The 12874-nt window shown below is 37.9% G+C and overlaps 1 protein-coding gene across 2 annotated transcripts in view; it reads left to right on the forward strand.

Moving 5' to 3' along the window:
• HIPK3 (homeodomain interacting protein kinase 3) overlaps positions 1 to 12874 on the forward strand; it is a 67405-nt gene that overhangs the window by 1757 nt on the left and 52774 nt on the right. The window lies entirely within an intron of this gene.

The raw sequence follows: 12874 nt of genomic DNA on the forward strand, positions 1-12874 counted from the left end.
CCCAGCTATTTGGACTCTATATTTAGTTCACTTGTTAGTAAGTGACTTCACTTTATTTGGCTTCTGCATTGTTCTTCATATCAGATTTAGTTCTCTGTGATTCCCACGCTCCTTTTTGATTTTGATTTTTTAATTAGAAATCTTTTTTGGTTCATTTTAATTGTGGTACAGCTATAGGTAACAGAGCATTTACCATTTCAGCAGTTTTTATGTGTACACTTCAGTGGCATTACATATATTCATCATGTTGTTCCAACCCTGACAAGATTGGAAATCTTTGGGATGAAAATGAAAAAACTCATCCCAAACTGCTGACAGTGAGATTAGCAGCCTGACTCATAACCACTACGCCACCAGGATTCCTTTAACTAGATTTGTGACTTGGCAAATATTTAGATTAGTGAGAAGATAGGTATACTCAATTAAGGAGCTCTGGTAGTGCAGTGGTTGTGAGTCGGGCTGCGAACCTCAAGGTCAGCAGTTCGAAACTATCAGCTGTTCCGCAGGAGAAAGAGGAGGCTTTCTGCTCCCATAAAGATTTATAGCCTCAGAAATCCTGTATAGTGAAGGAACCAACTCCACAGCACATAACAACAATAACAACAACAACTTCCATAAAGATTTCAGCCTCAGAAACCCTATACAGGGTCACTGTGAGTCAGAAATAACTCCATGGCACACAACCACCACCACTCCTTAATTATTGTTGTTGTTAAGTACTGTTGAGTTGGTTCCACTTCTTAGAGACTCTGTATAGGGTTTCTGAGGAGCAGCTGGTAAGTTTGGACCTCTGACCTTGTGGTCTAGCACATTATCCCGCAGCGTCACACCAGGACTCCTCCTTAGTGTTAATATCTAGTGTAATTTTGCAAGAAAATGGCAGGTAACCATTATTCTTTTTCAATATTTGTATTTTATGTTTAGAACCTTGCCAGTCCTGGCTTTGTTTTTGACTTGGTTACTTCTTAAATTTGATTAGGCAATAAGCAAAATGTCTTAAACTTGATTTTCCACTCTTTGTTAACCATGTATTTTAAAATGAAAGACGAAAGTGGAAACTTAACAAATTAAATATTTTTGAGCTCAGCACTGTAGGAACACACATATCCCAAATTCCAAGGTAAGTGATTTGTGTTTCAACACAGGTTCATGTGTTATTCTGTTTCTTTGAACTGAGTCACACAGAAATGTAGTAGGGATATCTTAAAATAGACAGAGGACAGTGGCCAGAAATTGTTGACTACTCTAGATGGTGAGGCTGTCTAGCTGCTGCAGTGATATAAGCCAGAAGTACATGCTGAGGGCATTGCTTTGCTCAAGGTCAGCATGTTCTAAATTCAGCTGCTTGAGAATGGTTTCTGTCCGGAGCACGTAGGCCTCTTGAAAGCATAAAAGGTTTTAGCAGCAGAGGTGTTGTATTTATGAGGTGTGGTGGCAACATTTGGGCCAGGGGTTTCTTGTGGGATTTTTTTTCTCTTTGCTATTTGTTTTTTTATGCTTTGTTTTTTAAATATAGAACAGTAGCCTGTGGTTCTGAGTCATTTCAAAACACAGACAAGAAAATGAACCAAAAAGTAAACCATATAACATGTATATTCCTTGCTATTTTCCTGAGTAGTTTCACCTTAGTTGCTATTGAAATAAAAACCTGCATGTAATAATTGACAGAAGAATATATTATAGTAACTAATTTATTTAAGCTAATTGGTCCTTGTTTAGGACAGTCTCATCTCTTGTGCAATATTAGACACTGGAGTATCAAAGATAAAAGGTCCTATAACAAAACTGTTGTTGTTAGGTACTGTCGAGTCTGCTCTGACTCATAGCCACTGCACAGATAGCAGGCCAGGTCCTGCGCCATCCTCACCATTGTAGGTATGCTTCAGCCATGTTGTAGCCGCTGGGTCAGTCTGCCTCAGGGAGGGCCTTCCTCTTTCTTCCTGACACTCTTTACCAAACAGGATGTCATTCTTCAGGGATTGCTTACAACAAAATTAAGGTCCTGAGAAAAATTCATAATATAACTAATATTTCATATAAGGTACTTTATAAGGGAACACTTGTGTCCATGTAACTGCATTATCTTTTTTTTTTTTAAGTTTTTATTGTGAACTGAGTGATAGTTTACATGGGAGAAGATCGATTTTAAACCTCGTTTCATTGCAATGATTACAGTCTCCTTCATGCATCATCATTCAACAGTATTTGCTATTTGCTTCCATTTTCTCTGTTTTTTGTTTTTGGTTTTTTTTTGATTGGCAGGGTGTACATAGAAGCACTCAGGAATATATAATAATTTGAACAACCAAAAGGCACGTTCTGCAACCTGACTCCTGGCTGCCAGCACCCAGTCCCTCTTTTGCCATGAGTCTAGAGTCATCAGCTACTCCCTCGCTCCATATTCTCATCTCTGCCTCCATCGTAACTGCATTATCTTTGAAAAAGTACTTATAGAACACTGTGTATATATTACTGCATTATTTTTTTATAAAGTACTTCAGTGTATGTTTTCTAGTTAGTTGCTGACATTATCACTGTGAGGTACACTAATGCTGGAATTGTATTTGATAATTACTACACTGAGGTGTTGTTGTTGTTAAGTGCTGTTGAGTCAGTTCACACCCATAGTGACCCTGTATAGGGTTTCTGAGGAGCAGCTGGTGATCTTGAACCACCAACCTTGCAGGTCAAATGGCTTTGCAGTCTGGCGCATTAACCCACAGTAGTTTTCTATATATCAAAGTCTGGCAGGTAGGCAAATAAAAGTCAGACAGATGTAAATTCACACTGCAAGTTTAACTTGACAAATTTTTGTTGAACTATTTTGGTGGTTCTTGGCTCTTTCCTAGGTGCTAGGGATACAGAAGTGACCAATATAGGTACTTCCCACTGTTTGAAAGTTTGCTTTATGCCACTTCATTTTTGCAAAAGACCTACATTAGTAATAACGGTTAACAACAACAAAAAAAATCTGAAGAGGGTTTTTGTTTTTATGAAAAAAGGCAAAAAGTAAAACTAGCATTCAGTGTCTGTTTTGCAGTGCTCAGTCTAAACAAGGAGAGTGGCTTCGCCAAGCTCCTTCCCCAGGAATTATACTGTATTTACATTATTTCTACTCTGTTGTAACTATATTTATGATACCATTTGTGCTTTTCCTACGTTAGTGTTATGTATATGTTATGCATTATTTGGTATGGCTTGGTAGGCTACTTTTGGGTCTGAGAATGCTCAAAAAAATTTCCCACATAAATTAGTGGTAATTGCAAAGTTTATTCACTTTGCACCATTTCAGCTAACAAAAGCTTTCAAAGGAGCGCTCTACTTTCAGATAGTGGGGGACACCTGAATGTGATTTCATCATTTAATGGGGGAGAAAAAGAAAATGCTACAGCCCAGATGTGTTCAGAGTGATATGGAAACTCAGAGGAGAGCACTTAACCTTATCTGAGGATCCCGAGAAGGCTTCCGGGCAGGAGTGACCTCTAAATGAGCCTCCAGAGGAGAGCAGGAGCCAGGATGGACCCATCTTGAGAGCCTTTCCTAAAAGGGCTTAGTATTGGGCTGAAATTGCTGGTAATGTCGTCTCTGTATCGTAAAATAGTTGTTTTTTTATTAGAAATCTTTATTCATCACACACAAGGTTATTAACTGAGTTTAGTTTAATTGAAGTTTCTGAGAGTCTATACTGAGGTGGTTTTAAACACCATATGCACATAACAACAACAGGATTCCGTAGTAATATTATGTACCCATGCAGTGTTGTAGTACGTAATATTATGTCATTATATCTGTAAGTTTATGTAAAATATTTCCAACCCCCAATTTAAAGATTGAAATCATGAAGATACTGATAATAAAAGGCAATAATAATGAAAACTTGGGGAAAAAATGGTATCATGCATTAGAACTGCATCAGAATTGACTTAAAATGGAGTTGTCTGGACAGAACCTTTTGTAAGTCAGAAACTATATGCCTTGCCTTTATGGGTAGAGCAATAGAAAAGTTAAGTACTCTGATGGCAAAGAACAAAGCATATGAAAAGAATATTAGGAGGGGCTTAATAAGAAAGAAACCATCAACTTTTTAATTTGAAAATAATTTCAGACATACAAAAAGTTGCAAAAGTGCAAATAATTCCTGTATATTCTTTACTCCAATTCCCCAAGTGTTCTGAATGTTAATATTTGCCGCACTCATTTTATCGTTCTCCCATTCTCTGTCCACACACCTAGTTTCCTACAATGTTTAAGAGTAAGTTTCAGATATGAATCCTCTTTGCCTCTTAAGTACTTCAGTGTGTATTTCCTAAATATAACATCATTCTCTTGTATAACTGCAGAGCAGTTATTAAAATCATCATAATATTTTCCAAACATGCAGTGTGCTTTTTATTCTTATTCTTATTCTTTTGCCTAAGCCTACATAGCCTCCTGTCTTCTTCCTGGGAAAATTGTATGCATCCTTGAAGGCTCTTGTTATACATTATCTTCTGAATGAGATCCCTGAACCACGCTGTAATCACCCTACCATTGCTTTATCTAGCACTCACTAAGGGCTTAAAAAGGAAGTGCTTAGTTTTGTCTGCTTTGTGAGTAGCTGGAACAGAAACATAGTTATCAAACTGGAGGGATTTTCCTCTACCCTCACGAGAATCCCTTTTAACAGTACCATATATTTATTTGTTCAGCCTTTCCTTGAACTCTTTTCTGTAATCATATGAGGCTTCCATTAAAAAATCAGGTGTTGCTTATATCCTGGGGCATTTAAAATGTGTGGAAGTTTTGATATAATGGGTTAAGTGTGATTGATCTTTTGTGGTATCAGTTCTTTGTTGGACAAGGAACTAACTGCTTATAAAGAGGAAAACAAAAAAAATATATAACTAGTAGTAAATTCTGTCCATTTGGAAACAGCATTAATGTCACTCTAGATATTTCTCAGTCACCGCTTCGCTGGAGAAAAAGGAGTGTCTGCTCCCATAAAGATTTTCAATCTCAGAAATCCTATACAGACTCGCTACAAGTCGGAATTGACTCACAGTTACTGAGTTTGGTATTTATTGCTTATAGGTTAGCTAAGATGACTTCAGTTGTAAGATTCTATGATTCTACGTGATTAGGGATTTGTAACTTGTAATAACCTTCCTTACCAATTTCCTTTTTCCTTCTCTCTATTCTTCCTGGAATGAAAGATGATGATTCTCATATAATCATTTCCCATATATTTTAAAGAGTCCATACTTTGTTCTTTCCACTTAACTCTTGTATGAGAAGTCTCATCTGTTTTCTTTTTTTAAGACCGGACATATGATTCAATAACATGAAGGTGATGTGTTATGAGTAGTATGTAATTTGGGTAGAACTAGCTGATTAGAAACTGTGAATTGTAATTCTAATTTAATCACTGACTGACTTATGAGGAGGCTATATTTTTGCACATTAATGGGCTGAAGTCTTAGAATCTTCTTGCCTTGTAATAATGATATCAGGTTATAAGGCTGTAAGCAATACAGTAAAACCTGCAAAAGCCAGAATCTGTGTAAGATAGAAACCATACAGAGGAAGAAAGTTGAATTATTTCTCACTAAAATGAGTGATAGAAAAGTGGTAAGATTGTAAGCATCTGTCAAAGGCAGACAACTTGCGAGACCTAGAAAAACAAGGCAGTCCTGTTAAGTTTTGGCTCTCACAGGTTTACTACACAAATTCTGAATAGTACCAGTTAGGCAGAGTTCTAAAACACTTTGAAAGCTTGAAAACAGAATGAATTTGTTGAATTAATTCTATAGATTGTGGCTATAAAATAAACATAACTTATGAGCCAGGCTGATCCTGTTGTTTTCTCTGAGGGCTGAATGACTGTATTCTAGAATTGCTTATACTTTTTTTTTTTTTTTAAAGTTTTTTTATTGTGAATTGAGTGATAGTTTACATGGGAAAGCATTGGTTTTACACTCATCATTTCACTGCAGTGATTACAATTAGCTCCCTCTGGTTTTTTTGGGAAGATATACATAAAAACTCTTAGGAATATATATAATCATTTAAACAACAAAAGGGCACATTCTGCAAGCCTGCCTCCTAACTGTGAGCACTCTTTCCATGAGTCCAGAGGCCTCAGCTGCTCCCCCTCTCCATGCCCTCACTTGTGCCTCCATCTCTGCTGCTTCTCTGGATAGGGTCACAAATTCCGCTCATGCTCTTCTCCCTTGATGGTCCTAGGGTCCTCTGTTCCTAGGCTGTAAGATTAACTACTCCCCCCTTTTTGTTACAAAATTTCTACCTTTATAGTTATGACAGTCACAATTAGTCATGATAACAATTACTATTGAATCATAAGACTCTTATCCCCATCTCCTTTCACCAGACCCATCCAGAAAAGATGAAAACTATTCGGTGGGGATTCTACTTTCCCCTGCATGCTTTGAAACTAAACTCCCCCTTGAAAACTTGTAAACCAGTCACTTCATGCCTTTATGGCACCCCCATTTTAGGTAGCCAATGACTAAGTTGCCCGTCCCTATCTACCTGTATACAGAAGGGACAGGATTAATACTTGATTTGAAGACTCCTTCCCTCTTGGTATAAGTCAAGTTCATCAAATTGTAGCAATTTACACTTGTTTCCTGTATCAAAAAATGTTTTTTTAAAAATCTTCCTCTAGTTGAGTTCTGATCATCAAGCCATCGAAGCTAGGTTAAATGAGTACTATCTACAAGTTTGAGCATTCTTGTGCCTCTCCCCTCATTTCCTATCAGCTGGACACTTCATTGTCATCTGTAGCCCTCCATGACTATGTTCTTGTCCATGGGCTCAGGAGTCCCCAGGTCTCACCACACTTCAGATCAACCAGTCCTTCCTCTTATCTCTTTCATCTCCAAATCGACAGGAGTCTATGGAACTTGGTCGAACTCATTCCATATCTTCATTGCTGCCTTTCCCATCTTCCACTCACCAGTTGACCAGCGTGGTCACCAGCAATCTTAATGCTTGCTCATGTGTTCCCTTTGAGTTTCAGTCTTGGGGAGGGTTTGTTCTGAAGGGACTTGATTGTTTGCCTTGATGGCTTGCTGGTGAACAACTTAGTTGTTCTTGTAGTAGCCAACCAGACTGCCATTTTTGTTTTTGATTTTTCCTTCTGGTCTTTCTTTCAAGAAGCATCTTCTGTTCCTCTATCTGTTCCAGGCTGTTCTTCTTGTCCTTTAAAGTGGTACTGTTCCACATCAGAAGGTTCTGGATGGGACTCAGATTCCACTAAGGTCCTGTACACTACAAAGGCTCTACAAGAAGCCTATTTCACTAGGCAAGTTCTTGATCCCCTGTTAGGTATTCCAATTAGTTAAGGCTGAAGACGAGCTTATATTACTTATACTTTTAAAGTTACTATTGTTAGATTTAAAAGAGGACTTTCAGAATAGGTTTTTATTATGTTAAATAAAAGCCTTTAATTTCAAAGGTTTTTTTTACCTCCCTTGTGGTATGGTTTTGTTACTTGCTGTTAAGATGGTTCCAACTCATATTGACCCTGCATAGTGTTTCTCAGTTGCGGTTGGTGGGTTTAAACAGTCAGTCTTGCTTTAGCAGTTCAGTGCTTATCCTTCAGTGCCACACCAATACTAGAATTTTGTTTTTAAAAGAGGCATATAGCAGAGAAAAAGAGGAAGACCCCCAACAAGATGGATTGGCCAGTGGCAGCATCGATGGAATGAAGCGTGGCAACAGTAGTGAGGTTGGCCCAGGATTGGGCAGTGTTTTGGTCTGCTGTGCATAGGGTCGCTATGAGTCGGTGCCGACTTGATGGCACCTAACACCAACAACATAGCCTATAGCCTCATGAATGTGATATGAAAATAGAATGGATTAGATTGCAGCCTTGGCCTCACACACCTCAGAATGTGTTTGCCTGTTTGTTTTTTGTCTTGGGCATTTTCCCATGAATGGAATTCAGCACTGTGGATGTTATTAACAGAGCAGTGCTGCCACGCAATAGTGGCAGTTCAATAGCCAATGAATAATTTAGGCACCAGCTGCTATGTTGAGATTGTGTTACTTAAAGGAGAGAATCTAATATGTGTTAAGCTTTGACAAAAGAACTAAAGTTTCTTTTGTGAGAAAACACTGAATTACAAAGAAGTTTGAATTATGTTTGTCTAAAAATCAGTGCTAAATTAAAAGTTTATTTACTATATTTTGAAAAAAAATTATGAAACAGATACTCAATTGTTTAAAAAATTGCAATAAAAGAGAAGTGTATGAAGAAGGAATTATTTTCCCCTTTATATTGTGGCTCTGTTTTATAATTCTGTAAAATACATTTGATACCTTTATTTGTTAAATCCTCTCTAATGTACATTTGGACTCCTGGTGTGGAGCTCTGGGTTAATGTGTCAGACTGCAAAGCCATTTGAACTGCAAGGTCGGCAGTTCAAGCTCACCAACTGTTCCTTGGAAACCCTATACAGGGTTGCTATGGGTTGGAATCGACTCGACGGTACTTAACAATGTACATTTAGGTTGTTTTCTGGTAATGCCATACTGAACCTTCTTGTACGTCTTTGTACACTAGAGGTGCATTGTCATAACAGATTTTTAGAAGTAGAATTGTTGGGTCAAAGCATATCCAAAGGGACATCAAAAAGTTTGTGGAAACATCCCATTACCTTTCAATTCTGTTTTTCACAAGCTTTTAAATGCCCCTTTGTATACATATTGTTAATGAGGATTGCCAAATTTCCTTCCAGAAATGTTAGACTATTCCACCTTTTAATCTCACAAGTTGCATGGAAATTTCCTTTTTCCCCATACTTGTCATCACCATGATGTATTTGGTGGTTCAAATTGTTGGCATTGAGTAAGCACAAATCAAAATCAAATTGCTTTTAGTATTCTTACTCTGAGAAAAGTTTTGTCTGTCCTGTCTTCTTTCTGTTTTACTGGTTGGTGATTGTGTATGTGTGGGGGGAATGAGAATGTAAAAGGAAACAAAGGCTGTGTGGTAATGTTGTTGTTAAATGCAATTGGATTGGTTCTGACTCACAACCACCCTGTACAGGGTTTCCGAGGAGCGGCTGTTGAGTTTGAACCGCTGACTTTGTGGTTCAAACTGACCTTTCAGATCCAGTCCTTATCCTACAGCACCACACCACTGAATATTATAGCTTTCTTTGCTGGTTTCTGGGTATTACACTCTCAGGATCTTTTTTTTTTTTTTTTTTACTTCTCTGACAGACTTTCTTGTTCCTTTTTCCACCTGTAAAATGAATAAATTTCCCAAGATTCAGGCTTGGATTCTGTTTCATTTAATATAATTTCTTCTAGGAGATCTTTTTTTTTTCCTTTTCGGAAATCTTAATTCTGCTTTTTTTCTTTCAAAATATAACTTTCAAATACCTGCTTCTAGCCTGGTTCTCTCTTTAATGCCTAGTTTTTCTTACTGTCTTGGTTTTCTCTGGACGTCACCAACATCATGTTGAAACAATTCACCTTGCTCCCAAAGTTTTCTCATCTTCTGAACCCACTCACATATTACAGATTAGTCACCATTTCCTCAGTATTGTGCTGGAGTCTGAGTTCCTCAGCTTGACTGTTACTGTTATACCTAATTATTGAGTTACCAAATGCTTTTGATGTTAGTTTTGAAATATCCCCACATCTGAATTTTGCCATAGTTTTCTCACTGCCATATCAGTCTAAACTTCTGCATTAGATTACTAATTCAGTTTTGAATCTGTAATCTTTGCCTTGTCCAGTATATCCTGCAGTATTAGACATATGTTTGAACTGGTTAAGAGACCATAAAAGTGTGCATATACATAAATATTTTAAGTTCTAAATTCTTTAAGGCTAGACAACAGAGTTGGCATGCCTTTCCCTATTCCTGATTTCTTGAATTGAGAAGGCAGCCCATTCTTTGTACATCATCATTCAGAAAGAACCTACATAAACAATTCATGCACTTCACTGTTATAGAGTTAATGTATAAACCTCTCCTTTTCCTGGTTCTTGAATAAAACTTAGCCCTACAGAGATACATCTTCTTGTTGTTAAGTTCAGTACTTATCTTACAGTGTCACACCAGGACTTCACACAAATTAGGATGGTTATTTAAATAAAAAACAAAAGCAAAAAAACCCACCAGAATATAACAAGTTATAACTGGTGGCAATGCAAGATGATATATCCACTGTGGGAAACTGTCTGGATATACACTTGTACTCCAATGTTCATTACGGAGTCCTGGGGTGGCACTGTGGGGTAATGCACCAGACTGCAACGCCATCTGAACTGCAAGGTTGGCAGTTCAAGCTCACCAGCTGCTCCTCGGAAAACCCTATACAGGGTCGCTATGGGTTGGAATAGACTCCATGGCACTTAACAACAACAGTGTTCATTACAGTATTATTCACAATAGTCAAAAGGTAGGGAAAAATCTGTGTCTACCAACAGATGAATGGATAAACAAAATATGGTATATACATACAGTGAAATATTTATTGTACCGAACCTTAAAAACATGCTAAGTGAAATAATACAAAAATGAAAGGGCCCATATTGATGAGTCCACTTATGTGAGATTCCTAGAGAATCTCATAGAGAAAGTAGAATAGAAGTAACTAGGATTTGGGGGTGGGGTAGGAAGAGAGAAGGAATGTGGAGTGTTTTTGTTTTTTAATGGTGTTAATAAAATAATGGCACTAGCCATCCCTCTCATAGCACATTACTCAGTGGGTTCAGTAATTCATTATACTGGCCACACAAATCTCATACACCATGCTCATAATTATGGGGTTGATGAAGGAAGTTAAGGGATTTACAATTCAGGGTCAGAAATGTTCAGGGCATATTCTTCCAGTCAGAACAACCTCTCCTCTGTTGTACACACAAGCAGACTTCTCTCTGGCTCTCAACCCTTTGGTCCTGACCTCTGTCCTGCTCTGGCTATGTTACAGAACTCTTCTAGAGCTGCCTGTAAATGTTCACAGGGCACACCACTCCACCCTAAGCCTTGGCCTGAACACGCTCGACTCTAGCTCTGTATTTCAGTGAACCTAGTGCCCCCAGTTAAGTGCCTGGAGATATCCCACTCAGCAAGCAAGCCTCCTGCCTAAAGTCACTCTTCCCTTGCTCTGTGGGCTAGAAAGCCCACCTCTCTGCCACGGGCTCTGGCTCTTGATCCTCCTGCTGTTGCTTCCCTACCACTTCTCTGGTGTCACAGTCTTCTGTCCCTAGGTTGAGCAGATTCAGTGCATGGGGATCTTGGGATTCCAAAGATGTGCTGCACTCCTGGCTTGTGTTGGTAGTGAGATAACCTGCCTTAAAATGAGATGGCTCATTTTAAACCCAGCTTAGAATTCCAAGTTTTTACCACCACAATAAAATCTTTTCACCATCAAGACTGAATCATCCAATAAGCATCTTTTTCTCACCTCTTCTTATCCAGACCCATCAGGAAAAAGTTGTTTGGTGGGAGTTACAAGGACTATGGGTAGAGAAACCACATGAAGTAATCCACTGCATTGTAGTGACACATGATGAAAAAAAGTTCTGGTGATGAGTACACAGAATTCTCAGTATTGTCCTAATGTCATGGGACTGTAGTTTAGAAATGATGAAAATGGTAAATTGTATGTTATGTACATTTACCATAAAAAAAGGTGAAAACAGCAACTTAGCACTGGAGCAAGTAGCCCTGATGGCACTGTAGGAAAAGCACTGGACTGCTAACTATAAGATTGGCAGTTCAAATCACTAGCTATTCCACTAGGAGAAAGATGAAATTTTCTGCTCCCATAGAGATTTACAGCCTCTGAAACCCTATACAGGGTTGTTATGAGTTAGGATTGACTTGATGACATTGGATTATATAAATATATAAAGAGAGGTTTATATATATTAAGGTTTTGGTATATGTGCTGCCAAAGTGAGCACAGATTTTTTTTTTAAAGTTGCTTTTCATTAACATATAAGCCCTTTAGAGAGAATGTCATTGAATTAGTAACAAGGTTTTAAACATTTGCAATTTGAATACAATAGTATTTATTTTAATGGGAGTCCTCGTATGGCACTGTAGGGTAAGCACTGAGCTGTTAACCACAAGGCAGTTCAGACCCACAAACTGCACTTAGGAAATTCTGTACAGGGTAACTATGAGTCAGAACTGACTGGATGACACTTAATAACCACAGCAACACATGAGAAAATATTATACTTCGCTATAGCATTAAATACAAAGTCTAGTTCCAAAGACTAGACCTGAAGTTAAAAAAAGAAATGAACCAGCAGAACTAAACAGTGCCTGGCTACCATTACCAACTGATATCCTCTGAAAGGGATTACATTAGAAGGATCTAGACAGAATTGGAGAAATGTGTAATAAAACTCAAACATATAAAAGAGACCAGGCTTACTGCTGGAGGCACTGAAGACTGTGGCCCGTGGTCCCCCTTCAGGTCTGGAACACAGCTCAATTTTCAGCCAAGCAGTAGACAGGTGTATGGGGGAAAACAACATCAGTGAGGTATGTACATCATGGAATGATGACCCATTTAAGGGCAAATATACTTCAAGACAGAATTCAGAAGGATTAGGAAAGAAGATGAAATGGAAACAAGAATCACTGGGAGGAATTGGGATAAATGATGTCACACTGAGGGGATTGCAGTCCTTGAAATGAAACAGAATGTATGATTTGTTGATTGTAGAACTGATCTGCTCTGTAAACCTTCATTCAATTTGCAATAAAAAGTTAAAAAACAAATGAAACAATATACTTATGTCTGATGGTGCTAAATGTTAATTATATATCTACATATATATATATATATATATATATATATATACACACACACACACACACACATATAAATATATGAAC

The sequence above is a fragment of the Chrysochloris asiatica genome, unplaced genomic scaffold, assembly GCF_000296735.1.
Source record: "Chrysochloris asiatica unplaced genomic scaffold, ChrAsi1.0 scaffold00072, whole genome shotgun sequence".
In the NCBI taxonomy this organism is placed as follows: Eukaryota; Metazoa; Chordata; class Mammalia; order Afrosoricida; family Chrysochloridae; genus Chrysochloris; species Chrysochloris asiatica.